Source organism: Ovis aries, chromosome 3 (assembly GCF_016772045.2).
Source record: "Ovis aries strain OAR_USU_Benz2616 breed Rambouillet chromosome 3, ARS-UI_Ramb_v3.0, whole genome shotgun sequence".
NCBI classification, from domain to species: domain Eukaryota; kingdom Metazoa; phylum Chordata; class Mammalia; order Artiodactyla; family Bovidae; genus Ovis; species Ovis aries.
Window position 1 is genome coordinate 17,115,514 of NC_056056.1, and position 7,786 is coordinate 17,123,299.

A 7,786-nucleotide genomic window follows, 5' to 3' on the forward strand; every position below is an offset into this window, starting at 1 on the left:
AACCTCTGCATAACCAACTGGCACTGCTGACATCTCCAGTGTCACCCCGTCCCTGAGGTTCCATGGTTTTCCAGTAGGCACTCCTGTCACACTTGATCTGACTACTTAATACGATCTCTCATGTGGATTCATTTATGTGTGTCTTAGTCACTGTTGCAACACAAAGAGTTGTGTCCAACTCTTTGCAACCCTGTGGCTTCTCTGTCAATGGGATTCTCCAGGTAAGAATACTGGAGTGGGTTGCCATGCTCTCCTCCAGGGGATCTTCCCAACCCAGGGACTGAAAATGGGTCCTCTACATTATAGGCAGATTTTTTACCATCTGAGCCACCAGGGAAGCCCAGATTGGTTTATACAGAGGCCCTAATTACATTGCCAGCCTATTATTTTTGAGAATGAATATAGATGCTTGACTTACTGTTGTATGTCCTTAATGTCTGGCACCTGATAAGAAAATAATTATTTGTTCAAAGATATAGCAATTTTGTAAGAATATATGTGGAATTAATATTAGTTGGATGAGTAATACAATTTTATCAAAGGATAGACATTTTACAGTTGTTTATATAGAGGATATTTTATATTCGTTGTACTTGCATAAGACAAAATTCCTATGGATGCCTTAACAGAAAACTTCAGGCTGAGTGGCTTCAAACATCAGAGATTTCGTCTCTCGCAGTCCTGGAGGCCAGAGGTCTGAAAGCAGTCCCAGCTACTTGGCAGGCTGAGGCTGGAGTGTCACGTGAGCCCCAGAGCCCTGGGCTCTAGTGTGCTATGCCAATAAGGTGTCTGCACTAATTTCAGCATCAGTATGGTGACCTGCTGGGAACTGGGGGGCCATGGGGTTGCCTAAGGAAGGGTGAACCTGCCCACACTGGAAACTGAGCAGGTCAAAACTCCCGTGCTGATCAGTACTGGGATTGTGCCTGTGAATAGCCACTGCACTCCAGCCTGGGCAACATATAGTGTTTGTAGGAGCATGCTCTCAGTTTAGTTCAGTTCAGTCACTCAGTTGTGTCCACTCTTTGCGACCCCATGGACTGCAGCACGCCAGGTCTCCCTTTCCATCACCCACTCCCAGAGTTAACTCAAACTCATGTCCATTGAGTTGGTGATGCCATCCAACCACCTCATCCTCTGTTGTCCCCTTCTCTGTCTTCTTCTGACTGGCATGGACACTAATCCCATCAAGGGGGCCCCTCCTTTATGATCTCTAATCCTAACTACCTCCCAAAGGTCCCACCTCCACATCCATCACAATGGAGGCTTGGGCTTCAACATAGGGACTTGGTGGGGAAGAGGAGGGATATAAAATTCCATGTGCAGCAATGGTTTAATCTGAGGTGACCTGGAAAGCTTTGCGCAGAAGTAAGACTGGGAGTGAGAGGGTTGTGGAGAAGGGCACTGAGGTCAGGGCCAATCTGCTAAAGGCCGTGTGGGTGTCAGTTTATTCCTCCCACCTTGGCATAGTTAGCTAGATGGTATGCAGAAACTTGATCTGGCATCACGGACAAGGCCAGTGGGATGCTCTCCAGGACTGAACACCACTAGGCTGGCACTCTCACACCTGAGCCCGAGTCAGCCCTGTCTGGAGACAAATGTTCTGGCCTGGGCCCAGCCCCACAGTATCTGACTTGGTAGGTCTGGAGAAAGGCCTGGAGCCTGTGCTTCTTTTTTCTTTTTTTTTTTAATTTTATTTTTAAAATTAAAGTATAGTTGATTTACAATGTTTCTGTTGTACAGCAAAATGATTTAACTACATACACACATATATATATATATATATGTATTTTTTTCATATTCTTTTTCATTATAGGTTATGCCAAGATATGGAATATAGTTCCCTGTGCTCCCTTTGAGTCTGCACTTCTGATAGGTTCTGGGTGATGCTGGTGTGGCTGGTCTAGGTCCACGTGGTAAGAACCACTGTGCTGAGTAAGACCCCCAAGACCCTGCAGTTCTGCATGGTTGATATTTCCCCGGGAGGCACCAAAGCCTGACTGTCCTGAGCACACGATACCAGTGTGGATGGGCAGCCTTGCAACTCCATATCACACCCATTTTCTCAAGCCCTGGGAAAGCAGGTCGAAGTATATCTGGCATTTTGAAGTCCTTCAGCTGAAAGATGCACGTGCCTTTTGATCATTGCTAACGTGTTAGTAAGTAGTTTGGTGATGGGAATCTCCTAACATACAGAAGTGCAGTGGAAAAGTCCTGGCCTTTTTACTATTGAGAAGTAAGAAGGGAAACATGGCCATGGCCATTTCTTATTGATACAGGTAGACAGGGAGCTAGATAATATTTATTGATCAATAAAATACATCAATATATAGAGATGAATATTGCATATAGGGCTTCCCCGGTGTCTCAGCTGGTAAAGAATCTGCCTGCAACACGGGAGACCAGGGTGTGATCCCTGGGTTGGGAAGATCCCCTGGAGAAAGGAACAGTTACTCGCTCCAGTATTCTGGCCTGGAGAATTCCGTGGACTGTATAGTCCTTGGGGTAGCAAAGAGTCAGACACGGCTGAGAGACTTTCACTTTGACTTCACTTTCATAGGACCGTAAGAAACAGCAAAGGCACCATGGGGGCAGGTGGCAGAACAGGTGCAATGATCCCAGAGTTAAAGCTGGAGCTCAGCAGGACGTCTCAGATGGCAGGGAGGTGGAGACACAGATGGAACACAGGGCGACATGGTTAAATTAAGGCTGAGCGTTGGGCTGGCCGAAGCACTATGGGAGAGCACTATGCTCTCCCCTGCACGTATTTTATTGGTGAAAAATTCCCCAAGGAAAGTGATTTAGGACACAACGTCCATCACGCCAGGTGCTCAGAAAGGTTTGCTTGCACAGATTCAGAGGTAAGTTCGTTACAGTCCTTTGGTTTCTTTCAAAAACTTGGTAATTGTTTTCAAGAACTTCTCATGCATTCACTCAATAAATATTTCCTGAATGCCTTCTATGTTATAGCTACTGCAAAGGCTGAGATTTAAAAAATGCCATGGTGTCTCCATCACAGGGCCTACTGTGGAATAGGTAAATAGAAGTTAACCACGAATCCCCCATCTAGGTGAACCGACCACCTGCTTGTGAAGGATGGCCATGTGAGATAACAACAAGGTGTAAAAGAGAAATCTCACCCAACCAGGAAGTTGGAGAGAAGGTTAGTGAACTATGCCGTGTGCCCTGAGACCACAGCAGTGACTAGGATGTAACTCATGCAGAAGCAGTATTTTGTCTTCACACTTGGAGTAGGAAGTCCCATTTTATCCTCCCAGTGACCCTGGAAGGTGGAGGGTGTTATCACTGATTTAGAGGAGGAATCTGAGGCTAAGGGTCACAAACCAGGAAGCAGCAAATTGGACTCATACCCTGGTCTTTGGTGAGTCCTGATCTGTCTTGACGACCTCATCACTATTTTTGTTTGAGAGTAGTGACTTGCGGTGACAGGTGTCCGAACTAGAAGAGATCTTAAAAGAAGAGATCATTTAAGTGTCTCATGTTTTGTTTGGAAATGAAAGAACTGAGATCAGAGAAGAGACGTGCATCACAGATGGAGTCTGGGACAGACACAGGGCGATTTCCTGCCTCCATGTTGGTGCCCTCTGTGGCCCAGCCCGCTTCCTCAAAGCCCCTCCGCTCATCCCAGGCTGCACTGTTCCCCACCTGCAGCCATGCCCATGCAGAGGCAGAGGTAACTTTCAAACTTCCGCAAGCCTGGGTTTCGCCTAGAGGACTAGTTCAAAGGTTGCTGGGCTGTACTCCCAGAGTTTCTGATTGAGCAGGTCTGAGTGGGGCTGAAAATTTGCACGTCAAAGAAATTCCCAGGTGATGCTGGCCCTGCTGGTCCAGGACCACACTCTGAGAACTAGCCACTGAGCCAGAGCACAGATAACGCCTGTGGTGAGAGTGATTCCCGTTTTGAAACTGACAGACCCAGAAGTGCCTTGAATACTCTCCTTAGGTAACTTGCTTATCAAAGCCCCCTGCTCCTTCTCACCATCCTCTCTCATCCTGGAATGGCAAATCCTTTCCTGATTCCCAATCCCATCTACCCTTTAATATCCAATTCGAATGGTACTTTCTGCTGGAAGCATCCATCGTACTTCTTCTCCCAGCTGGAATCTGAGCTACGCTGAACTTGGGAGGCCTCTTGTCAGTCTCAGCATCAGTTTCCCCACAGTCTCCCTATTACAATTATCGGCTCACAGAGATGACACCTGATCTATTTCTGTGTCTTACATAGTGACCTCCACCCTCCTAGCACAAACTAACTCTTCCGTAGACACGTATTCAACGGCGATATTAAACCTTGAAGAGCATCTAACCACACATTTTCACATTTCATATTCCTTAAAGGCTTATGGAGCTGTTTGAGCAGGAATATTGCCCCCTTATTTTTAGAACAGGAAAAAGAGGAGACACATAGAGAGATTGCAAATGACACTGAAGGACCATCACTGCGCCATCTTGGGTCCTGGCAAAAAAAATAACTGATGCATTCTGGAACTCTCCTGGTGGTCCAGTGGTTAAGACTCTGTTCTTCCAATGCAGCCAAAAACAACAACAACAAAAACAAAACAAAAGGTAATTGGTGCGTTCCAATGGAATAGCAAGCAGAGTTGAAGAAGGGATGGCTTACAATGATGTAGGCAGTGTTTAGAGAAAATAAGCAGGAAACAGGTACTGAGATGGGAAGCTGTACCACTCTGGAGAAGACACTAAACCCTAGAGAAGGCACCATGTGGAATGAGCCCCCTGAGAAGAACTCTATGCCCTGGTAGAGGGAGTTACCCCCCTGCAGAAACCTGCCAGGAAGGGAGGTGGAATCCCCCGACCTCACCATCCACCCCTCATCCTCATCTCTCACTCCCACCTCCCAACTGTCAAACTCAGTGGAAGGCAGAGGATGAGGGCCTCAGCTGCAAGCTCACATGCACCAGTCTGCATAGTGCAGAGTGGAGAGAAAGAGGGCTGGGTTTGAAAGGGCTGAAGGAAGACATCCCAGGCATTGATTCCAACCTGCAGGTTTTTTTTTTTTTAAATTTTGCATTTTCTCTTCAACCCTGCTGCTTCTCCAGACTCATCAATCTTCCTGTTAAAAATGTCTACTCTGTAGAATGTAGATGGTTTATTGATAAAGACAGGGCAGTTTAATTAAATTTTAGATGGAATTGCTTCAGAAAAAGGCTCATTTTGGAATCACACTTTCAAACAAACTTTCTGCTTTATGATCGCTAGTTTCTTTAAAAAAAAAAAGAAAGTCAACAAACCGTAACACTGAAAACATTGTTTCATGCTATCTTATTACAAACTGCCTCCCTGAGCAGATTGCACGTTTACACTCTGTGGTAGAACTTAACATACACTGGGATGATGGTAAAAAAAATGAAATGAATTTTCAACAAATAATCAAGGATGCAGTTTCGAAAGACTAGTGGAATTCTTAGTACAATAATCTTTTTTTTTTCTAAGTCATGTATATTTTATGAGTCTGAAACAACTGATTCCAATAAGTCTTTGGGCTATGGAAGCAGAGTAGGAACACAAAGTAACGTAGCATAGCATAATATATGAAGCAATCATTCAAACGTAGCTTGCAGTACACACGTCAATAAACTTCCGCTGTATTGAAGTCAGTGAAGTATAGGAGATATTCAAGCAGAAGATGTTTATTCAATGCAGTATAAAAAAAATCCATTTTTCTTCAGCTTGCCAAATGTGCCTGAGAGTTATTACTAATTTATCATGGAAAAGCAACCGCTGGTGCGGTATAAGCAAGGAAAACTGGGTAATTTCTCATCTTGCTGTTTTGGACTTGAACGAGATGCCAAGTTGTTGTTGTTCAGTTGCTAAGTCATGTCCGACTCTTTGCGACCCCATGGACTGCAGCCTGCCAGTCTCCTCTGTTGTCCACTGTCTCCTGCAGTTTGCTCAAATTCATGTCCCTTGAGTCGGTGATGCTATCTAACCATCTCATCCTCTTATAATGATTGTGGTCCAGGGAGTGAGAACATGCCTTGACTCAGTGGATGTTCAGACAGTGCTGAGAATGTGCATGTGGGTGTCAGAAGACTTGGGTTCTACCTGCAGCTCTTTCAGGAGCCACTCTGAGACTCAGAGGTGAAGGCAGAGGACTGAAATGGAAACTTGAATGTCCCTTCGTGAGATGGAGTCTGTGATTCTCAGATGCACGCTGTGTGATGTTCCACAGTCTTTCCTTCAGGCCCACAGCCTGACCGTCTCCTAGGGGAGAAAGCTCGCTCCTGGTAGGATGTGACCCACAGCAACACTTTCTGTCCGTCTCTTTGCAGCTCAGATGATGACGGCCTTCTGTAGAGAAGACTGACTTGTGAAGCCAGACACCCACTGTAGCTCTGGAGCAATTTCAAGATGGTGAACCTGAGCGGTGGTGGCTGTGCTTGTTTCCTGGAAACCACCACAGACTTTGTAATCCGTGCTCCTTTTCTCCCGGTTTCTGTGTGTCAGCCATCCAGAGAGAGCTTAGCTGGGCCCATTGTTCCAGGTGTCCCAGGGCTGTATCCAGAATGCGGGCAAGGCTGCCTTCTCATTGGAGAGCTTGCTCTGAATTCATTTCCTGGAGGCTCATGGTTGCCTCTGCAAGGCCCCCTGGAGGGTCTCTCTTTAGGAAGTGGTCGCCACCTGATCAAGCCAGGCCCACCCAGTATGATCGCAAACTTGCTCAAGGTCCCACCTGATTTGGGGGGACCTAATCACACTTGCAAAATCCCTTCCCTTTTGTCCAACCACAGACCCTAATCACAAGAGTGATGTGACTCCATAACCAGAGACCCTCTCTACTCAAGGATGGGAGGTCAAACACGGAGGAAAAGACCCCAGAGGGATGAGACCCTGGAAACCCATACTCTAGAACCCTAATAAATGCTTTTTATATGCCAGTTTTTTAAAGACCAAGAGCTTTAAGTCTACTTCCTTGGAAAAAGTGTTCATAATGAATGTTCCCATCCTCTGAAATCTCCTGGCAGGGTTTCTTGGCTTCCCACTACACTCTGTGTTTTGCTGATAGTTTATCATTTCTCTGCTTGGTTTCCTCCAAGTAGTCTGCACATTACTTAAGAGCAGAGACTAGGATTTTTGAATCTTAGTATTTAGCCAGTCAACTTCTACATGGTGGATACTCAGTAATTAATGACTGATTGCTAGTATTAAAAATACTTGATGTGTATACAGTTTTTCAGAGTTTATAAGTCACTTCCATAGGCTTTATTTCATCTGATAGCTCTGTGAGTGCATACAGCAGAAATTAATGTATTATTTTCAAGGTAACTTATTGAAAGATGGAGTAGTAGCCGAAAAATGATGTTCTTGAATTTGCCATGTTGTCAATCAAGTAACATACAAGAGAATAAATGCAGCTGATAACTTTTGTCTACATCATACCTGCTCTGGCTTATATATATTTTTTTTTACCATTACTCAGACTTTCTGATTAATTCATTTTATTAATGTTGCACAGTATCAACACTTCTGTATTTAAGGAAATGGCTTTGGGGAAGGGATGTTTAAATGGACCAAGTGAGGAAATTCCTCTCAAATCGTATGGCTCCAAACTCTAGGAATCAGCATAATCTAGCTTGGTCTCATTTATAAATGTGCTTCCTCAGCTTTATTACCCCCATCGACATATTTTAAAGTGAAAATATTCAAATAGCATACGATTGCTTAATGTGGCAGAACAAATGTCATGAGACAAAATAAATGTAAACTTATAGGTTTCGTGGAAAAAATATGTGAAATAAAGCAC

At 44.7% G+C, this 7,786-nt stretch overlaps 1 long non-coding RNA gene across 1 annotated transcript in view; it reads left to right on the forward strand.

Annotated features, from left to right (window-relative positions):
• LOC121819002 (uncharacterized) overlaps nucleotides 1-7,419 on the forward strand; it is a 52,955-nt gene extending 45,536 nt beyond the window's left edge. The window contains exons 2-3 of the long non-coding RNA XR_006059093.2: nucleotides 1,817-3,163; nucleotides 6,315-7,419. This is a non-coding gene — a long non-coding RNA (uncharacterized LOC121819002). The remainder of the gene's footprint in view (nucleotides 1-1,816; nucleotides 3,164-6,314) is intronic.
• The last annotated feature ends 367 nt before the right edge of the window (nucleotides 7,420-7,786 follow it).